This window comes from Perognathus longimembris, chromosome 2 (assembly GCF_023159225.1).
Source record: "Perognathus longimembris pacificus isolate PPM17 chromosome 2, ASM2315922v1, whole genome shotgun sequence".
In the NCBI taxonomy this organism is placed as follows: domain Eukaryota; kingdom Metazoa; phylum Chordata; class Mammalia; order Rodentia; family Heteromyidae; genus Perognathus; species Perognathus longimembris.
The window spans coordinates 42,291,554-42,315,095 of record NC_063162.1 but is presented as its reverse complement, the minus strand read 5'-3'; the positions used below and the strand labels follow the sequence as shown (position 1 = coordinate 42,315,095).

Genomic DNA, 23,542 nt, shown 5'->3' with positions numbered 1-23,542 from the left:
CATAACATGCTAAGGGCAAGAAGTCATGCCCCTACCCACACAGAGAAATCTTTTAGGGAAAATTCAATCCGGAGTTTATGTAAAGATGCATGTAACTAAGCTAACAAGAAATATACCAGATATCTTTAAGAGTATTAAGTAGATAGAAAACATTTTTATTTATTTCAGAAATTAAAGAATCAAGGTCTGTAAACCACTTGGATGAAAAATGCATGCTAATTTAGAGCAGAGATGTCAGACATCAGAAAGTGTACAGATGGAAGTGAGTTAAATTGCATAACGTTTCTAAAATAACTGAATACAGAATTGCAAATTAATAAAATGATTGCTTTCTTGCTATTAATTGATACTCATTTCCAACTTAATCATTGTTATAACATAGAAATTCACGTCTCAAGCTTTTTTCTTTAAGTTCCCCATGTAATTTTAGGAGTGGAATGTGATAAAAAAAATTATAGATTAAGAGAAACCTGCATAAATTCTTGGATGGCCATGCATTTCAAGCTGCTTTAAAATTATGATGATAGGAATAGCATCAAACATTTTTACTCATCTTTTAATAAGTATAGATTATTTCTCTAGAGCAGGTATGGTAATAAAATAATATTTGATATTTAGGTTGTATTTAGTTATCAATGACATTGAGAAGGACATGGAACAAAATTTAAAATTTAAGTTAAACTCAAAATGTAGGAACTTATACTTCTGAACATATTTTTTAATTGAGGGGAGAAAGGTGAGTAAATGAAGTCATATTTGATGTACATGATATAAAAAATGAACCTATGTAACTTGAGGGCATGGATGGAACGGGGAGTCAGAGGAAGAAATATGGAAGGGGTGACATTGATCAGCATGTACTATATTCATAACCTGACTTATGGAATTGTGAGCTCTTTGTACAGTACTTAAGAACAAAATTTTCAAAATAAATTTTATTCTAATATACTTACAGATTTGCAACGTCTAGGGCACTGAAATTGCTGCCAATGAATTAGTGTTCTTTAAGTGAGTATAATTGTAAAAACACAGCGAAACAGCAATATTAAAGTCAGAGAGATATTAACCCTTTCACTATTTATCTATGTGCTGATTTTACCTCAGTCGTCACAATAACATTCCAGATACATATTTCATTCGCTTGTTTTGATACCTTAAATATATAAAACTTCCTCCAAAAGGTTAAAGAGCTCTTCCAGGGTAAAGCAAGTCAATGTGAAAGCTGTTGTTTCCCATCAGAGGCCTGGGATTTCTCTGGTCTGTTGGAAAGGTTTGAGATTGTAATGAAACTGAAGAGTGCAAGTCAAAAGTGAAAATAATTCAGAAATTAACTTTCTATTCTAGTAAATGTCAGCGGAAAAGAATAAAGATAATTTTCCTTAACATATACATTTTCTAAAAACAAATCCACAAACACAATCTGTGCAAATCGGCTATCCTTTCATTTTTCAAAGGAAAATACATTTTAATCAATCACATGCTGTATAAACACGGTTTGTGTACATAAAGGCAAATATGAACATATGCTTGAATACAATCATATATATAAATCTAAACACATATTTTAATGTATATATATATGGTGATTCCAAATTTGTGATGGGATTCCTACTGAGTAACTCATAGTATGCTAAAAGTTTCACGAGTCAAAAATGAGGTCAATACATTTAACCAGTGAAAACCATGTTACCTTAATTATATGTAGATTGCTTACATTGTTCTACTGTTGGCAAAATTATTCAACAGAAAGCCTGTATCCAAATAACACAGGCAACACTTTACATTGTTAACTATTGGTTGTTGCTCACCACTCTGAACCTCTATCCTAGGTAAACATCAAAATTCAAATATCAAAGTATCATTTGTACTTAATATATATTGCTTTCATATCATCTGAGTGTTGAAATATTATAAGTCAAATTATCATAAAACAAGAACAATCTGTACATGAATATGTAAGTAGATATTTAAAATGAATTATATGCCTATAAAGTAGTAATTTTAAACCATTTGATATCTACCCATTTATTAGTTTTATACTTCTTTGAACATATTAAGATATGCATTTATGTGGAGTTCAAAAAACACCTTTGGGGGCTGGGGATATGGCCTAGTGGCAAGAGTGCTTGCCTCGTATACATGAGGCCCTAGGTTCGATTCCCCAGCACCACATATACAGAAAATGACCAGAAGTGGCGCTGTGGCTCAAGTGCTAGCCTTGCTAGCAGAGTGCTAGCCTTGAGCAAGAAGAAGCCAGGGACAGTGCTCAGGCCCTGAGTCCAAGCCCCAGGACTGGTCAAAAACAAAATAAAACAAAACAAAAAACCTTTGGTCATTTATTTCTAATTCTTTTTAAAATTTTTATTTTATTGTCAAATTGATGGACAGAGAGGTTACAGTTTCATATGTTAGCCCTTGAGTACATTTCTTGTACTGATTGTTACCTCCTCCCTCATTCCCCCCTCTTCCCCTTCCACCTTTCCCTCTCCCCCATGTGTTGTTCAGTTGGTTTACACCAAATGGTTTTGCAAGTATTGCTTTTGAAGTCGGTTGCCTTTTCATCCTTTGTCTCTCGATTTTGATATTCTCTTTCACTTCCCTAGTTCTAATACCAGTATATACAGTATCCAGGGTACTCAGATGAGATACAGTGATAGCATGAGTACAACCACAGGAAGTGATACAAGAGGATCATCAACAAATAAGCTGCGGTTTCACATGGCATGTTGAAAGTAATTACAACAGTGATATAACAGTTGTTTCTATAACACGGAGTTCATTTCACTTAGCATCATCTTATGTGTTCATAAGGGCATAGCTATTGGGTTCTTGTGATCCTCTGCTCTGACTAGCCTAAATCTGTGCTAATTATTCCCTATGAAGGAAACCATAGAGTCCATGTTTCTTTGGGTCTGGCTCACTTCACTTAGTATATTTTTTTCCAAGTTCTTCCATTTCCTTATGAATGGGGCAATGTCATTCTTTCTGATAGAGGCATAAAATTCTGATAGAGGCATTCTGATAGAGGCATTTTCCTGATCCATTCGTCTACTGAGGGGCATTTGCCTTGGTTCCATATTTTAGCTATGACAAATTGTGCTGAGATGAACATTGTTGTGCTGGTGGCTTTAGTGTGTTCTTGTTTGTGGTCTTTTGGGTAGATGCCCAAAAGTGGGGCTGCTGGGTCATAGGGGAGCTCTATGTTTAGCCTTCTGAGGAATCTCCATACGGCTTTCCAGAGTGGCTGAACCAGTTTACATTTCCACCAACAATGAAGTAGGGTTCCCTTTTGGCACATCCTCTCCAAAATTTGTTATTGTTAGTTAAAAGAAAGATAGCCTCTTTAACAAATGGTGCTGGCAAAACTGGTTCAACACCTGCAACAAACTAAAACTAGATCCTTATATATCACCCTGTACCAAAATCAATCCCAAATGGATCAAAGACCTCAAAGTAAAAACAGATATCCTGAAAACACTACAAGGAGTAGGATAAACACTTGGGCTCCTTGGCACAGGACAAAACTTTCTTTATAAAGGCTCAGAAATGCTACAAATCAAATAAAGGTTGGACAAATGGGACTCCATCAAACTGCAGACCTGTAGGGCAAAGGGTATAGCTCCCAAGATAACAGAAAGGCCACAGATTGGGAGAAGATCTTTACCAGCCATACTATGGACAAAGGCCTCATATCTAAAATATATGCAGAACTAAAAAAATTAAATTGCTCCAAAACAAAACTACAAAGAACCAACAGCCCCCTAAACAAGTGGGCTAAAGTCTTAAAAAGAGACTTCCCTGATGAGGAAATGAGAATGGCAAGAGACATATGAAAAAGTGCTCTACATCACTGGCCATAAAACAAATGCAAATCAAAACAACATTGAGATCCATCTTACCCCAGTAAGAATGTCCTTTATTTCTAATTCTTTACTCTAATTATGCTTCAAACAGTCCAAATATATTAACTTGATTTTTCCAAATATGTACATTATTTTGTTTTGCCTGAAGCAAAGCATTAACATTTTTGTGGAAGATCAGCCACTATATAATTGTTAAATGAGAAATTGTCTGCTCCAAAACATCATTTCTTTCTTCCAGATGTGTAAATTGAATTAGACTACTTTTCCATTAGTTGTGATGACTCAAATTCATGAACTTTATCTACTTTTGCAGATATGTTAGGCGAGAACTACTTGGAGTCCATAATTCACAACTTAAAATCTGGGTCACTATATAGAAAGAGGAATAACATTGCAAATTCAACACTATTTGTCATCATTTTGTCCATAAATTCCCATTAGAGAAAATAAATCAATAACATGAGAGCATGCCCCCCCTTTTTTTGTTCTTTCCTGCTATCTACTTGCAGGCAGATCCTGGGAAGCTTTTAAAATAAATTTTATTTATGTGTGCCAAAACATACTTACTCTAATCTTGCTCTATGACCCTGAGAGTTCTTAGGCTTTTTTATTTGCTCTCGTTTAAATTATTTTTCTGTGAGACCTCCTGAAAATTAACAAGCATACTCCTAAGGCTTGGGAGTGCATTAGAAATTACAGAGATTTGTTACCAAAACTAGTAGAAACACCAAATTCACTACCTAATGTTTGTATTCCGAGATGAAGTTCATGAAACATTTTAGCAGATATACTTGATTGAAAAGATTTAAAAGAAGTACAAATGGAACCCATTTCCAAAATACAGTTTGACATCTAGGGTATTAAGGATTAGGATTAAAAAATGGAATAGTAACATGAAAAAATTAAAATATATTCTTACAATATATCATTAATTTTTTATTCATTTATAAATCTATACTATCAGCACATAACCTGCTGTTTTATGTTTTACTCATAAGGAAACCAAAGTGTAGTTAGCTCATATCTATTATTATGGATTCAGTGCCCTTTCTGGGCCAAACACAGTAAAACATCTGGAGGATGTAAAAGTGAGTAATGGCACCAATTTTACCATGCTTATCTGCAAACAAAATTAAGCCACATAAAATAGACCTAAATATACATAAACAAAAGCAGAACGATGCTATAAACTATATACTGGTAGTATCTACAAATGAGTGTAGTTTAATAGATGAGCAAGTAATTAATTTATCAGTGCACAACCTGAGTGAGAGAAAAGCTCCTTATTCGCTTGATCCTAATTGAATCTTGCCTAGTAAGTGGAAACAAATATGTACTTATGAGAGAAGGACAAGGAAAGACTCAAGAATCACAAAAACCAAGATATAAAGAAACAGGAAAGATACAAAATGTGACTGTCGACAATGTTACTTGTTCTGTTCATGTTGTTGTATAGACAACAAAAGGAAACTATAAGAAGTTGCTATTTTTAATACTCTAACTTTACCCTAGATATTTTGAGAAGTGATTGGGTTTTTAAGTTTGAGAAAACTATCAGTAGCCCAATGTATTTGGAAGTAAGCTACCGTTTTTGCAACATATATAAATTCTGTCTGTATATTTGCTGATTTTTTTCACACTTTATTAGCCCATGCTAATTAATTGTGCAATGTTAGTGCGGTTCATTGTGGTATTTCTCTACATGCATACACTATACAGCAATCATACACATTCTCAATGTTACTTTCTTATTTTGATACCATACTGACAGACTGGAAAGATAAGGGCTGGAGGATATAGTCTGCTTATAAATGATTTGTTTTAGTAAGATGCTAGTGGTCATGCCTGTAATCCTAGGTACTCAGGAGGCTGATGTCAGAGTATTGTGTTTTGAAGCTAGCCAAGGCAGAAAAGTCTATGAGCCTGTACAGTTAACTACAAAAAAATAATCTGGAAATAGAATTGTGGCTCACATGGTAGAATGCTTGAGCAAAAAAGTGCAGGCCCTAAGGTCAAGCCCCAGCACACATTCATGTGTATGTGTGTGCATGTGTGTGTGTGCACGTGCACACGCACACACACAATTTGTTTTTAAAGTAGTCCAAGGGAAACCTACATTAACACAATCTTGATGATCACAGTGAGCAGTCTAACTATATCAAAAATCTGAGGTAAAAGTGTGAAAGTTGATGGCCAACAGGATATTGCAGGTGAATAGGGAAAAAAGAAAAATCACTCTAAATATTTCTAGTTCGTGTGTTCTTAATTGATACTGGTTTCATTTAACTAAAGCTTCATAGGGATGGATGATCAAGTAAGTAAGAGTAAGGAAACAAACTCAATACACAATGATGTCGAAATATTTTTAAAAATATTATTGACTATATATTACAGAATCCAATGACTACAAATGGTGCAGAAAATGTAGATGGACTGAGTCTTGTTTAATACTGTTTTTTACCTTAGAATCAATTTTTATATCTTTTTTAAAAGCAGTATCAATAATACGATGAAGAAAAATTGTTTCAATTGAGAACTGAGTACTGTATGTGTACTGACAGAAAAGATAGTGGCATGGACTAAAATTTCCAGCACTTTGGAGATGGAAGGGATAGAAGTATAGAAGAGAAAAACAGGGAGGGAGGGAGGAAGAGAGAGAGAGACAGAGACAGAGACAGAGAGAGACAGACAGACAGAGATAGACAGATACACAGAGACAGACACAGAGACACAGAGAAAGAGAGACAAACATATAGACAGAAACAGAGATGTAAAGACTTGCCTAGAGATCTATGTAGATAGAATTCATGAAAAGTTTTGTTTTTATATTTTTTGCTAACGTTCTTATTTATGTACTCTGCATGATAATTGTAGTTGAGAAATGCTTAGCTAAATTGCAAGGAAATAGAAGAGAATGTAGCAATGAGAAGTTGAATGAATGCATAAGGTCTCAGGCTAGTTAAAGGGAATGGGACTGAGAGAAGGAAAGCCTGGGTGAGTGGTGAGGGAAAAACAAGCCTGTCTTCTGAGGTAAGATAAGGATGGGTTAAGAGAGAATCACATTCCAGGGTAAGTGAATGAGAAGCTGAAGAATTTGCTGATGGACCCAGCTTTTGATAAAATGGGAGAAGTGGTTCTCTATTACCATTGAGATCAGCACTTTATCCAGCTGTCTTTTTAGCAACTGGACAAAGTAAAGATGTCCATACCTGCACTTTCCAACCTTGCTGAATAAAAAACTAACATAAGCTTGCAGCAATGACTTGAGATAATGACAGAGATATGGCATGCTGGATCTGACCTGATACTCATGCCAGGAATATATCTGGATCATTGAACCTCTCTGTACTTATTCTTCAACTCCAAGACAAGAAAACCAAAAGACCTTCCAAGTACCACCTCATTATTGTTGTGCTACTGCAAGCCACATGGTGACTAAGAAATTGAAAGTATCATAGTCCACAAGTCAAAGCCGCATTAAGTTAGGAATATCCTAAAGAAAACATAGCACAAAATATATGACTATGAAAGGAAAAACATTCTTGAGAGATCTGAGATCATTCCCATAAATACTTAGCAATCATTATACATCTACTGGGAAAATGGATACAGTGAAGGAAAGGATTGATATATAAAAATTAGTGGTTATATTCTAGCTTACACACACACACACACACACACGCACACACACACGCACACCAGGAGAAATAAAATGTTTAAATAATAAATAACTTTAATGAATAGTTTTAAACAGTTAAAATAATCCTTTCTCAACACATGATATTTTTAGGTCAGCAAGCTTAAAAAAAATCTTACCTAAAAGTGATTAATTATATAATCACTGTGCTTTGTGGATTTCTTTTAATGTGCTTAATTATACCATCTTACCCTCAGGCAGGTGTGCCAAGGTCACAATTTTAAAAATTGGATAAATCGATGGCACTAAGCAATTGTGGGGGCAATTAACAAGACTGAAATTTTGCCAGGCAACTTCAGCTCAGCTTCAGCGGACATCAATGGGCAGTGAGCACCAATTAGAAATGATGGGTACAGCAATACTGGGGCTGCCAATCAAAAGAAGCAGTTAGACCTACAGAAGTGAAATGATAGAGAGCATATAGAATAATATAGTGGGCAAACATACTTGCATTGTTAAGGTATTGAGTCAGTTAGTGAGGCTTCTGTTTGTAGAGTAACAATTTGCAGGCATCAAAACTTTGGGAACATTAACATAAAGATAATTGTATAAGTATAACTTTATTGAGATAATGACTTTGTAAAGAATGGGGTGGAGAAAGAAGATGTGTCAAGAAAAGTAATGAAATGTAGGAGAGAGGAGTGAGAGGTAAAAGAGGGAAAAAGACAAATGATATTTTGCCAGTGTACTTGAGTGTATTGAGTGAAGTTAAGTTAGTTTGTTTTACATACAACCTATGAAGCAGTAAAAAACTATGTTTAAAAAATTAAACATGTGTACATATACATATATACATATGTATATATGTATATATACACATACACCCACAATATGTGTGTATGTATGTATATATATATGTATATATATATATATCAGATGTGGTGGTCTTTTCTTTGTGCATTGCATTGCAACAAATCACACTAAGAAATTTCCTTGAGATATAGGAAAACAGATATAGAGAATCAGCTAGAGAATATCATGCAGTGCCTATACTCCTAATAACACTTGAAAGAGCCTTCGCGTGAATTTAATTATAACGATTCCCAAATTCATTTTATAAGCAAAGAAATAAGAAAGGTTGTGCTTTTTTTATGACTTAGTTTACAAAGGCATCTATCCATAGAGTCAGGACCAGAATGCAGGTTGGATGTTCTTATTTCTCTTTTACTGAAAGTCACGGCCCTCTGATCTCCCTGTACTTTAGAGTCAGGATGACTGCTGCAAAGGTATGAAAACCCACATATGGGATGATGGCTACCTTTGCCAAGCACAGAACAATGCTACTTAGAAAAAGTGTGATAAAGTATGGATAGTATATGGCATTAATTCTTTTTTTGTTTGTTTGTTTTGTTTTTGTTGCCAGTCCTGGGGCATGGACTGAGGGCCTGAGCACTGTCCCTGGCTTGTTTTTGCTCAAGGCTAGCACTCTACCTCTTGAGCCACAGTGCCACTTCTGGCTTTTTTCTATATATGTGGTGCTGAGGAATCAAACCCAGGGCTTCATGTATACGAGGTGAGCACTTTACAACTAGGCCATATTCCCAGCCCCAGTATACAGTATTAATTCTTAATAGTAATGATTTAATAATATGTAATAATAATAATTTAATGATTTAAGAATACTTGATCAGAAATCACACTCAAATTGAAGTGTTAATAGCTTCTGCACCCCAAATTAGGAAACCTGGGTATAATCTGGGCATTCAAATCTTTGCATCTGTTTCTTGATCTATGTATATAAACTAAAATTGAGAATGAAATGAACTTCATCTTTCCTCCCATCTAAGGCTTTCTGATTTTTTTTATCTGCTCTCCCTTTCTAGTTCCCATCTGAAATTTTCTTGCCTATTCTAATGGATGGATTATGTTAAATTATGTAACACAAGAGCAGGGTTTTATTGTCATGACTTGTTTGAAGAAAGCACTATAATTGTGCTTCATCTGCATAAATGAGAATAAGATCAGATGCTTCAGGCATTATCTGCTCATTGCGAATGTAAAAAAGGCTGATTCATGTATGTCAGCATGATGTCCTATGTAGTTCGTCATTTTAAGATTGATTTGACATGATTTTCTTGAGACTGTTATGATATTTCTTTCAAAGATAAGTGATTTCTTTTGTGAAAATAGATCTTTTTCATGCTGTCGCAGAGACTGATGAGATCAAACATCTGGAGGAGACACATACAAAAAAGTGTTTGCGAGAAGAAAGAAATGCAAGTATGAATTTGATGCAAAAGTCTGCATTGTTAGGTTTACTCTTTATAATAATTGCCATATTGTTGTTAAATATCTCTGTAGTATTCAAAAGAGAGATAGTAGAAACATTTTAAACTTAAAGGGGACGACTATTTCTGTGCCAGAGAAAAGAACTGGCATGATATCAACCCTTGTGGAGCAGGGAATGGATTAATTAATGTCTATTGTGAGCTAAACAACCTGCACCTTAGAACTTCAAAGCCAGAGGTAAAAGGAGAGGCCCTGAGAGTGAACAAGATGTTCTTGACAACTGTGGAGTGATGCCAACTCTCCCATTAGGAAAGTGCTGCCGAAGGACAAGAGCTGAACAGGGCCCAGACACCCTGATGCTCATGAGTTTAGTGGAAAGCCAAGGAAAAGAGGCACAGAAGCAAAGAGAATAGAAAATAAAATTTAGAGAGCTACAAGTTATAGAAGAGCAAAATTTGTCTTGGAAATCCATAAAGACACTGCTGACAGCAGAAAGAATGCCTGTGTGGGAAAAAAAGATGTGATGGGCTGGTTAGGAGGTGCAAATGTTGGTCTGAATTCCATGCTACATTTATGCTTGTTACTGCATAATAGAATGTTACATATGAGCCACACGATAAAAGCTCTGTGTATGTGTTTCAATGGAAAAATAAATAAATGAAATCTCATACTTTCCTTATGATGATTAGTAAAGTCTGAATGATATTAATGGCAAATCAATAGTTATTAATACTTAATATTATTTTTGTTTGTACTGGTACAGGGGCTTGAAATCAGGCCTTCAGGATCTTGTTTGGCTTTTTCACTCAAGATCAATGCTTTACCACTTGAGCCACACCTCTGTTCCTGGGTTTTGGTGATTAACTGGAGATAAGAGTCTCACAGATTCTTCTTTCCAGGCTAGCTTCAAACCAGCATCCTCAGATCTCAGCCTAAGTAGCTAGGATTACAGGCATGAGCCACTTAGTGCTCAGCTGACTTTTTAATGACCTGATTGATTCCTGGGTTTCTTACCTTTGAACTATTGACATTTAGGAACCTGGTAATACTTGGTTGCTGAGACTGTATTGCACACTGAAAAATGTTTGCTAATATCCTTGAACTATGCTGGTTCTATGATGTTGGGAGCCCCAGCCCCTTACCTTGTATCCCACATTCCCATTGTTATATTCTGAAATAGATAGCCTGGGCCTCAGCAGGATCATCATCATGGTCCTTCTCACTCACATATCCCTAGTATGGAATTTCAAATACAGCATTTTAAAGTGAGAGTCACACCTAATTTGCATGAGCTATAAATCCAGTTCTTCACAGGAAAGAGCATCTAAAACATTTCTTCACATAATTATTAAAATAATATTAAAATTTACTTCACTAATGCATGTCGCAGTGCCAAGCATTGCTTAGAAGCACTATTTATTATGCATGGTCCAAGCAGTTTTCATAATTGGGCCAGCAAGTCTTTGAACTTTCAGCCACATCGATGTCCATGTCTTTTCTGTGTCATAGATATGTGTCTCACTGCGTTTGCACACAGTTGTTAATATGTTTTATGTGTTCCTGATCATTAGTATACTTTTTAATTTTTTTCTTTGGTATTTTTTGTCTTTTAAGCAATTATAGGAGTCTATGGACCCAGCCTTGCCTTTGTATAATTTAATTTAATTCGATCTCTTATTTGAGCAAGGTTGAGTCCATATTCAGTTTCTTCTCTATATCCCTGGGACAAGCACTCCATGCTTTACTACATGGCTTAATATGCATGGACATAGGAGTAGAATGCCTTGGTTTGCATTCTCTCCCTTTATAATGTCCAGGGGAGGCTGCCCTACACCCCACTTGGACATTCCCTTTGGTTGTGCTCTCCACAGTGGACACAGCCATTCCTTCTCCTGGATGCTAACTTACACTGGAACCAAAGGAGAAGAAAGCTTGGCACCCTTTTGCTAATGTTTGTCTGTGGAGCTGGGTTTTAGAATGGAGCATTTAGAAATAGCCCATTATGCATCTGCTTCTGCATCTGGGAGCACTCTCCATGCCAGGTGAATGCCACAGATGACACCATTTTGCTTAATGACATTAAGTGTGTGGCATGGAAAGGTGAAGGTGACAAATGGAACTCCAGAGAAAGACCAGATTGTTTTTCTTTGGAGGTGTCAGTGCAATAGCCATAATGCTTTGCGATCTCTGTCAGGCAATGTGATTTGAATGATTAAAAGGTTGCCTGCTCATTTATACAAGAGAATTTAGGAGAGATAAATGTAAGTATATATGTATGTGTATATGCATGTACACCCATACATGTGTGCACAAACTTACAGATAACATATAATAAAAGTACAACTAACCTTTAAACCAAAATGTACACATGTATTATATCTTATATACATCTTTTTTTAGCTATTGTCTTCCAAGAGTCTGGCTGTGTTTAACTACATTTTAAAAATGATGGCTGTATCTCCTGAAAGTTTAATAATTATCCATGCTCACATGCCCATTTTAACCTAAAACCTGGGGACTAATTCTGTTATTTTTTTAAATCAAAGTTCATCGTGTGCTTTGTAAATAAGCTCCTGATGTGCAAAGGGATGAAACCACAATGCAAGGACCTGTCCATCAGGGTTACACCTTCGAGGACTGCTGTATTGTCTTTGGATCTGTGAGCTCGGGAATATGAGAGTCCAGATGGAAGGGTGAGCTTTGTCCACCTCACCACTACTCACCTTGTTAGGTGCAAACAAGGAAAGATCACTGGGAATTTTTTTCTGTCTTATATCATCTCAGAAATAGTATTGTTTTTCATTAGGAATTCTATCATTATGACATATGTACAGTTTTATCTATCCTCTGTGTGACAATATCACCTAAGGATCTGCATCACAATGTATAATACGACAACTATTAGCATTAATGATCAAATAAGTGTTATTTGATATATACCAGAGAATGCTTTAAGTTCTCGACATGCATTATTGTAATCAAATTTTAAACAACATTATGAAATCTCTGTTATTATTTCCACAATTTTGCAAGTTAGAGCATGTGACAAAAATTAATTGGTCCCTGAAGTTACATAATTAGTACCTAATTGAGCCAAGTTTTAAATATTACTCTTCTGATTCCAAAGCTTTCACTCCTAACCAATTTACTTACTGGCTTACACATAACTTATTTAGCTTACAAAATCAAATTAATATGTGCTAATGTCTTTTTTAATACCAATCACAATCATATCTGGGAAAGGAAAGACTACAGTCAACTTAATAAAGTTAGTAAAATATAGAATGAAGGGGGACCAGTGATTTAATTAACAGGTAACATGAATAACATTGTGAACCTAGAGCTGAATCTAGAGTCTAAGTCTGCATGATGTGTGGCTATCTGCTCCACACAAACCCATAATCCAGATGGGTTCTTTGGCATTTTAATAGCAAATTCAATTTCCATTGCTTGGCTAACAGGAAAGGAATAGTCTCTTGGCTTCAATGTTCTAAGCATCCTGCCATGGGAAATATCAGAATGTATGTTGTTATGAAGATTATGATGGAGAGAGAGAGAGAGACAGAGAGAGAGAGACAGAGACAGAGACAGAGACACAGAGACAGAGACAGACAGACAGACAGACAAAGGTGAAAGAGAGAGAGATAGATCTAAGTTTGTCTTAGGTAAAGTGGGGATGAGTTTGCCTTACTTGAACTGTAAAAGCCACATTGGCACATGGACTGTGGGTCCAGCATTCATGAATATAAATTCTGCTCTTCTTTATACGTTGTACAACCCAATATCCTTGTGCTTCATCTGTTAAATAGGGCTGTCAATGACATCAGCAGTTTATATATATGGTAGTTAAATGATATAAATAGTAAGTAAAACTCTTGAGTGATATGCAGTAAGTAATAAGCACTGCTTATGTTTTTACTGTGTAAATATTCTCTCTGAGGTTTAATTAGATTTGTGATCTTGGAAAAAATTCATTAACCTCCATTTCCCTATAAGTAGGGACTTTAATTATACATACCCATAAGATTTGTTTGGTTTGTTGGCATAATTAAATGTATTAAGAATGTAATATTTTTGAGATGGTAAACATAAAAATATAATGATTATTATGGCGTTCCTGATCACAATGGCTTAAATATTTTATATATGGCATGAAGTAAATGTGTAAAGTTAATTGAGTATGCTAAGAAAGAACACTCTGTGTGTGTGTGTGTGTGTACAACTGCAAGTTTTTTTTTGTTTTATTTTTATTTAATTTTTTTTGAATTTATTTATTTATTTATTTTTATTCAAAATTTTTATTATCAAACTGATGTACAGAGAGGTTACAGTTTCATACATTAGGCATTGGATACATTTCTTGTACTGTTTGTTACCTTGTTCCTCATACCCCACTCCCTCCCCCTCTTTCCCTTACAACTGCAAGTTTTACAAACCAATTTATGGATTGGTGATAGTACCAAATTTTGATTGGGAATCTGGAAATGTCAGATTTTTTTCATAAGATTTTGTGCCACCATGGTGGTAGATTTCTGTGCATCAAAATTTTTCATGCTTTTGTAAAGAGCTCAAATAGGTCTACACACTCTCCAAGTAAAACACACATACACATTTTTCTGAACAAATGATGTACTATTCTTCCACTTCTTCAAAAGCTTGTTTATTTTTGTCAGGTGAAATATAAGGAAAATCTATAATAACATCATAGATAATATTGGCCTTTGTTCATAAAACATGTAATGAAGTGATATACTTTCTTTGCTTTCTATGTTTTCTAGTAAGTTGTGGGCAAGAACTGAAATTGCTTCTTTATTGCTTATGATGCTGATTAATTGGAGAATACGTACTGTCAGATGTAATCATCTGTTTTAGTAATTAGCTTCTAAATTTCCACTTATTATTGAATAATTTTGAGTATTACTTTTAGGATTTTATGGTATAGTGACATTGAGCATAGAGAGTATGGAGCACTCCATCTGAAATTTTTTATAGTGATATCACACCTTTTTTTAAAAATTTAATTTTATAGATGATGTACTGAGGGGTTACTGTCATCTGAAATTTTAAACACTGCTATTTTAGGGTTCTTCACTTGTAAGGATTTATAGATGCACTTAGTATACTTTCTATGAGAGGTAAATATTTGAGTAATATGAAACTGAAAAAAATGTAATTTGTTTTATTTGAGATTTTATTCAGTTAGTAGGTGTTCAGATATATTGATTGATTTTAACAAGAGGATTTTTTGTCCAATTGCTGTTGAATTATTTTTCAGTGAATATTATATAATTTCAGCTGGCTGCTGGTGGCTGGCAATTATAATACTCTAACTATTGAGGAGCCACAGATCTGGAGGACCATGGTCCCAAAGCAGCTTGGGGAAAATAGTCATCTAGATTCCACCTCCAGAATTTCCAGAAAAAATATCAGGCTTAGAGGCATGAGAGTGGTAGAGCATCTGGCCAAGCAAGCATACCAAGTCAAACTTAAACATGTTGTATTCATGTTACTTTTAACCAAAATACCACCACAGTGTAGTTTGTTTCAAATAATGTTCTTAGGGAAAAGTAAAATTTGTTCTTCAAATAATCGCATTTCAGTGAATCCTTGCTTATTTATATAATAAAATTTATAATAACAGTAGTTTGAGAGCTTAAGGCAAATATGTCTATGTGATGTTTTACTTGTTTATTGAGAGTTTAGAAAGCTTACCCCAGGGAAGGCAGCCTTAGAGGACAAGACCGACTCTCAGAATTATACAAGGTTAGGGCCCAGTTAATTTGTAGGGACTGTCAGAGATATTAGTATGAATTATTCCTCAAGATCTCTATTAAATCAAAAGAACTTGCAGCACATGTTAGATTTGCATATTTTAAGGAATCCAACATGAGGATTCAAGGAGTCAGTAGCTTCTAGCTACTGATAAAATTTGTTGTAATTTTAAAAGTTCTGTCAGAAAACTCAGAGAAAAAGTACAGTAAATCCCCTTCATAGGAAGGCTTATCATGCATAGCTTTAACCAAGTGTAGTCAAAAAATAAAAAAGAATTACATATATACATATATCCATATTGTACATATATGCATAACACAAAATGTATGTATATAAATTATTATAAATTATATTACAGTATAACTATACATTTATGAACTATTAATTATATCAAATGATTGTTATATAATTTTATATATAAATATATTAATATAATATATAACTATACATTAATAAATAATATAGCATACTATATAAATATGATATAATTTACTTGCTATAATATAATTTATAATTTAATATATTTGTATATTTGTATAGTGTGTGTGTGTGTGTGAGTAATCCTTGCGCCCAGCACCAGAGGCTGATGCTTGTGATCTCAGCTACTCTGGAATCTAAGAGCAAATGGGGCCATGGCTTGGGGTCAATCTAGGCAGAGACGTTCATAAGACCCTATATGACGAGCAGCTGGCAAAATACAGCTTGTGGTTTACTCAAGTAGTACAGTAACATTCTCACATGCAGGAGGCCCTGAACTCAAACCTTAGAGAAACAAAACTGAACAAAAGATGAAATGTGTTGTATGATAATATGCTGCGAAGAAGTTTTCATATGAGCTATTGTCAGGTTTAAATTATTATGTGATCTGCTTTTCTGTTGCCCATAATTACATGAAAAACTGTGCCTCTTTAAAGGAAAAATGGTGCCTAAGTGATAGGTTATCAGAAGTTAATCTGCTCTTTTTAAATGATACAATGAAATGTTTAGCCTTATTTTAAAGTGGCATAGCTTTAAAGAAGTTGAGTGACATTAGGAAAAGTTGATCAAACACCTGCAGTAGTGTATCAAATTTCAGAGCATTCAGTTTTTGTTACCTATTGTCAATCTCTTTGGAACCATAAACTCAGAGATATTAAAAAAATATCTTTTTGCATTCAGTTATGTAATCATCACACCATGTATTTGTAACAATAATGTAGCCTGCCCTTTGAGGTATGAGGTTTTGAATGTTTAGACCTACTATATATATGGTATCACTAAATTTGAGTCCATATTTGTGTACAGAACTAGTACATCTTGTGCATCCATTGAGTTTTCTCAACAGTGCTCTCCTTGGGAGCATAGATACGAATGGTCTACTGTAATTAAGTCCCTTAGCATTGTAGAAGTGGATGGGATCTCATCCATAATTTTGTCCAACCTGTCTACTGCAAACAGGACATTTCAAACTCAGTGGCTGTATGTAACTTGAGGAGGGGGGTCTTCAGTGTCCAATGTGAGCACTGAACATTGAACCTCTTCACCTCATAGGTGAGGATCTCTTCCTACTGTGCTGCACTGGTTTCTAGTTACAGATTATATATTAGGCCTAACCAGGAGGGGCCTAAGAGGCCAGCGCAGTACACATATGAAAGGAAGGGGAACACAGTAGTAAATCAGGTAGCTCCCTGAGCACGAGGCCTTATAAGGCCATATGTCTAGCTCAAACTGATTTCAGACAATAAGGTGTGGGAGAATAAAAGGTGTGGGTAAATTGGCTCAGCCACAAAGGTTAAATAAATGTGGGGATGTGATCCAGAGAGAACATTAGTGGCAAGTCTTTGGAAAAGTTCATAGAAGATAAAGATTATAAATCAGACTCCCTCTGTCAACCCTCTAACCAATCCTTTTCAACCTCAAATAATCTTTCACTCCAGTTGGCAGGGTCAAGGTTAGAGATGGGACGTGTTGATTCTTAACATGGCTGTGTTTTGCATCATATCCCTAACATAGGGGTAAGAATCTTGGCCCTATTAAGGAGAGTGAAGTAATTACATATGCTCATCTTGATGCTAGTAGGTTAACAATTCTGTGACTTCCTTTCAGATGAGTTATGAAGCCTTAAGTATCAAAATCAGGAAATAAATAAAGCCTCCAGGATCCAGTTTTAATGCAATCAAATGCTTTAGGATATGGCATTTATTTCATTCAGCAGATTATTCATTTTTCAAAATTCCCCCAGGAATAACCGTTTATCTCCACTCCAACATTTATTAGCCAGTATTTTCCTTAACATTATTTAAAATACTTTCGTGTAGCATTTGAATAATTGAATCATTCTCCCTTTGTAAATGCTTTTGACTTCAAACAAAGTGAAAATCAAGAAGGTCATTAATTCTTTTTTGTTTTGTGCTGGTTCTGGGGCTTTAACTCAAGTACTAGGCACTGTCCCTGAGCTATGTTGCTTAAGGGTAGTGCTGTACTGTACGATGTAAGCCACAATTCCACTTCTGGCTTTTTGGTGGTTAATTCTCCAGTTAAGAGTCTAATTAGTTCTCCAACAAGAAGCTAATGGGTTTTTCTGCCTGAGCTGGATTTAAACTGCCATCCCCAGATCCCATCCTTCTGAGTAGCTTGCATTAAAGGCATGAGCCACCTGTGCAGGCCTTTTTTTTTTTCTTGTCTTTTCTTTCTTTCTCTTTTAATATTAGGCAGTAAATCTCTATCTAATTTGATTCCCTTGGTATTTATCTTCTCTTTCTTATTTTGGCTATTCTCTTCTGGTAAACTTGCTTTTAAAATTTCACGACTTACCTGATCTGAAGAATCAAAGAACAAAAGATAGTCATTTTTCCAGTCTTCTAAAATGTGTGCTTACCATGTAAATGGAAACCAACAACCAAATAAAATTAGAGTTGGCTTTATCTTGGCACTGTAGTGTTACACCTGTTTCTGGAGCAAAGGACACGACCAGGACACAGCAAGTCCCCATGGTTAACCCTCTAATTGAAGTGTACAAGTGCCCTGTACTACAGGAGAAGCAGAGAAGTCCCTGAAGCTCTCTTCCTGCATGGGAAAATGGTGCTAAGAATATCATCACTCTTGTCACTGAAGAACTACTGAGATGACTGAGCAGGAAACACCCTACACAAAGTCATGGTGACATAATTATCTTTTTATGCCACAAAGAAAGAACCAAACAACAAAATAAGATTGGCCTCTGTCCTTTGGAAATATCTCTTGTTGAATATGGTAGATTGTGATCATTCATGCTGCACTGAAAGTTTGCAAAACAGAAAATGAAAACAAAAACAATTAGGGGTCTGGGCTACTCACACATATCAAAACATCCTCTGCTGGAGGTGAAGCCAAGGAGAAGATTTTTCTCCCTGGTCAATACTCTGGTGGTACTCACATTGAACTCCCTCATTTATAACCTCAGGAACAAGGATGTCAAACTTGCTCTGAAGAGAATCTCAAGTTGAGGGATCTGGTAAAGCTGCCTTTGTCCCTGTGTGCTTTGTTGTGACCTTTTATTTTTTTATCTTCCTTGTCACCTTCTCCTTTTATATTCTTTGTCTTTTTTTTCTTCCTATAATCTGTTTCCTCATTTCTCTTAACTCATCTTTTCTTCTAATTCTATGAAATATAGCTGTGTGTCCCCCCCCCCTTGTATTTGAGTATCCCTTAATTCTTGGGTAACGCCATCCTGATACTTTGAGCTAATATATTTTCCTTCATAAACATAACATTATTTAGTAATTTCTCTTTGTATGTCTCCTTTGTCCAAGAAAAGCCAGAGAATTGGATGATTTTTAATAAGGCTGGTTCCTTTTCCAAGTCAGTGTCAGTGTTTTATTGTTTTTAGTAGAAAATTATACTTGAAGGATTATACCATGTGCCACATTCTTTATGTAGCTTATTTAGCATAATTCTGTTTATCCTATATCCTATGTAAAGAAACAGTTGTGTCTTGCATATAACTGAAAAGCTAATAATAATGAGTTCTGTTTATGAGCCCATTGTTGATCTTTGAAGGAAACTAAAACAAGAAAGGAGATGTGTGAACAGAGTGAATTTCTTGAGAGTTACTTCAAAATGAGTGCAAAGCTAATTTCTTGGCCCTAGCCAGGAAAATACATTTTTCTCTACAGAATTATTTAACAAAAAGGAAAATTTCCTTATCTTTCTAAGAGGAATATTTAATATTTTGAATATTTTACATTAATGTAATTTATAATTTATATATGAATTACCATATATTATATATCTATATAATTTGCTTTACTGATTTTTGTCACCAAATAGAAAAACCACACTCAAAAAGTTTACAAAATATATTATCAGTTTAATGAATAATATTTTTTCACTCATATGTGGAATCTAGATGCCCTCTCCAGCAAATGACTGATAAAAGTGTAAAACTGGCTGGAGGAGAGGGTCTCACACTTGTAAACATAGCTACTTATGAAGCTGAGATCTGAGGAGCACAGTTCAAAGCCAGTGTAGGCAGGAAAGACCATGAGACTCTTATTCCCAAAAAACTACTCAGAAAAAGGCAGAAGTGCTGCTATGGCTCAAATGATAGAGTGCTAGGCCTTGAGGATTAAGAAGCTCAGGGAAAGTGGGTGAAAATGAGGAACTATGTAACAATGTTAAAAAAAATGTACTCATTACTTACTTATGTAACTGTAACCCTTCTGAATATCACTCTTACAACAAAATAAAATTAAATTAAAGAAAAAAAGGAAAAGCAGCTTAGGGACAGCACTCTGTCCTTTTCAAGTCCCTGGAATGGCCACAAAAAAAAGTGGGGTGGGGGGGAATGGATGGTGGTGAAGCAGTGGGGGTAACCAATGTCCTTTTATATATAGGATGAATATATAAGTGAAGTACTTATCTGTATACATGAAAACAGAATCATTAGCTTTATTCAAATACTTAATAAAGAAGGGAAATAAAAAGCAATAAGGAAGATAAATTTAATAGACAACATTCATTGTATGAATGTATGCAAATATCACAATGAAAACCTTTTATCCAATTAATATATATTAATAAAATAATTTCTATCAACAAAAACAGTTATCAAAATTACATGAAGATAATTTGGAGTAATTTTTCGAAGGAGCAAAACTAGGAAATAAATGGGAGTTTATTCCAGTGGTTCATGTAGAATTGTTGTTTTGTGTTAACAAAGTGGTCACAAAGCTGTAGAAGCTGGTTTACATTTCAGAGTTTTGAATAGAATATAGAGGATAGACATCTTGGTGAATTTGACTAGAGTGCAGGCATATTGGTGGTGCTTATAATGAATTCCTAGGGCCTACAAAGTGTCAAACACTAATCCAAGTGTTTAGTACACACATTTATACATACACAAATTTATGTGTGTGTGCCTGTGTGTGATACCAACTATATTAAGAAGACACAGTTATACTTGCATTTCAGATAAAGACACTGAGGAACTAAGAAATTCATCACCCATAGTCACTCAATGAACAGATGGCACAGAGAAGTTGTAAACTTGGGCCATTTGCCTCTCAAGTAATCTGCTGATTTAATAATTAATCTCTGTCTCTGTAGCTTAGAGGATAATATCTCAAAAACTTTGCTTTTTTATTTTTCTATGATACAGTCAGTCTCAGAACACATTTCTCATGAACAGGCACATTTCACTGAAAGCTATATTAATAAGTTTGGCCTCTAAATTGATCACTAGGTTTAAACTCTATCCCTTTTCTTTTCACTCCAGAGAGTACAAGTGAGTGAAAAGATGTAATTAGAGGAATAACCTCCAAGGCATTCTAATTTATGAAAAAAAAACAGTAAATTATTTTCCAATTTCAGTATTTGAATACTTATGATTGCTGTCAAATGATGGCTCCTGTGACACATAAATAATTAAAATGTGCCAATTGTTTGGACCCCTACATTCAAAGCTACCAACCAGACAACCTCACTCTGCCTTCATGGTGATCCTGTGCTATTATTAGATTGTTGTATTTGTAGGACCTATGGGTGTTCAGGTTCAAAGGTGAGATTGAAAACAGAATATAAAATCCCACACATTTGAATTGAGAAATTCTCTCTTCGCTGTCTCTCTCTGTCTCTCTCTGTCTCTGTCTCTCTCTCTCTCTCTGTCACACACACACACACACACACACACACACACACACACACACACACACACTTCACAGTTCCCAGACCACTGTTAAGCATATTTCCCCCAAAACTGGGTTTTGGAGATATAATGGTTTGTCAGGTAGTTTTTAATCAAAAACATCTCTCTTGCTCTTGCAAAGTTAAGCTGGGGGAACTCATGTGTGTTCATATCTGACACATGATTCTGTGATGTGCTATTAAGAGTAACTCAGTAGAGAGAATCAGCGGAATTCGATTTTCAAGTTTTTTCTTTTTCTTTATTTTTTTAGGGGGAGGAATATCATCCTAAACCAAAAAGAGAAAGCAAATCAGTATAAAATATTCTGAGGTAGAATAAAAAGAGTTAGTTGGAAAGATCTCAGCCGAAGTTAAATAATTAAAATTGGAACTACTTTTTTTTTATAACCAAATGAGGGACAAGGTAACAAACAGTACAAGAAATGTATCCAATGCCTAACGTATGAAACTGTAACCTCTCTGTACATCAGTTTGATAATAAAAATTTGAAAAAAAATAACCAAATTCTCAACTTTCCTTTTATTGAAAAAGTGGCAGAAGAGTGGCAGAAAGAACAGGGCTATAGAATTGCACAGATTTGAGTTTAATCTCAAGTTTATTTCTATTTTCCTATTGGGACAAAGGTTTGAACTCCAGGCCTTTGTACTTGCTTTAGGGAAATCCTCTACCTCATGAGCCACATCTCTAGTCCTCTGAGCAATTTTCCTTTACTGTCTTCTGGGTTATCCTGGCCTAGTCATTGGGTGCTTGAGTCCTAGTTCTTAGATATTTTACCTAGTAGATGAAAAAAGCAATGTCTACCTCACAGGACATTATTATATTTATAGATAATATTTTCATGCCTTGACACATTAAAAAATAGGAATGATACCATTTCATCTCATCATAGTCTCCCAATACCTGTGATTGCAGGTGTGTTGTTTTCTCACCTTTTGACAGTGCTTGTCATGCAGATGGCATTTTTAACCAGTGTATATTCTTACTCTGAATTATTGAATTCCCTCCTCGTGGCCATTTTATAGGGTGGTGGTTGTTGTTTTCATTTTACAGAGAATGAAACCAATGCTCAGAGAAAGAATTTTGATTTAGGCTGTCTTGTCTCCAGAACTCAAATTCTTAACCAGGCAGCTCCACTTCCTCCCTCCCTTCTCCCTTCCACAGCCACTCACCTAACATTATGGGCTTTAGTTTTTGAATTTACACAAAGACAAAGATCACAGTGATTAAAACACATATGGCTTCATGCTTCTACTGCCTGCTCAACACCGGTGTCTGGGGATTTGCACGGATGCCTACTGCTCTGGGGTTGAGGCATGGAGCCAAAAAAGTTTCTCATTTTCCAAGCAGCTGGAAGGGCGACTACCAGCTGCTCTGAAATGTGTTTGAACCTCATCCCCTCGACTAGGAGACAGCTGTGCTTATCTACAGAAAGACTCTGGAAAGTTGTTTTGTGTTTTATAAGGTACTCTAGGCAAGCTGAAAGAGACTTCGGATTTGAAAAGAGACAAAATTCTGGAACAGAACTACTTTTTATTATTTCCCCATTGCGGATAATTCTCTCATCCTTGATATTGTCTTAAATACAAAGCTTTTATTTAAAAAAATGCCTGAAAGAAATAGAAGACAGGCATCTTAAAGACACTTGAACTGTCTTCCTTAAGGTGCATTTCTTTATACCTGGGAAATTCCAGACTTCATATTTGAGATAATGACCCTCTTGCTCCAGGCTTATGTTGGAAAATTTTCAAAGTACTGTTTTGTCTTGTTACCTGCTGCCCTTTTCTTCCAGCCTTTAGGAAGGAGCAATAATAATAGTAGG

General features: G+C 35.2%; 1 protein-coding gene across 1 annotated transcript in view; it reads left to right on the top strand.

Annotated features, from left to right (window-relative positions):
• Ctnna3 (catenin alpha 3) overlaps positions 1-23,542 on the top strand; it is a 1,259,651-nt gene that overhangs the window by 1,225,489 nt on the left and 10,620 nt on the right. The gene's annotated exons all lie outside the window — the stretch shown is intronic.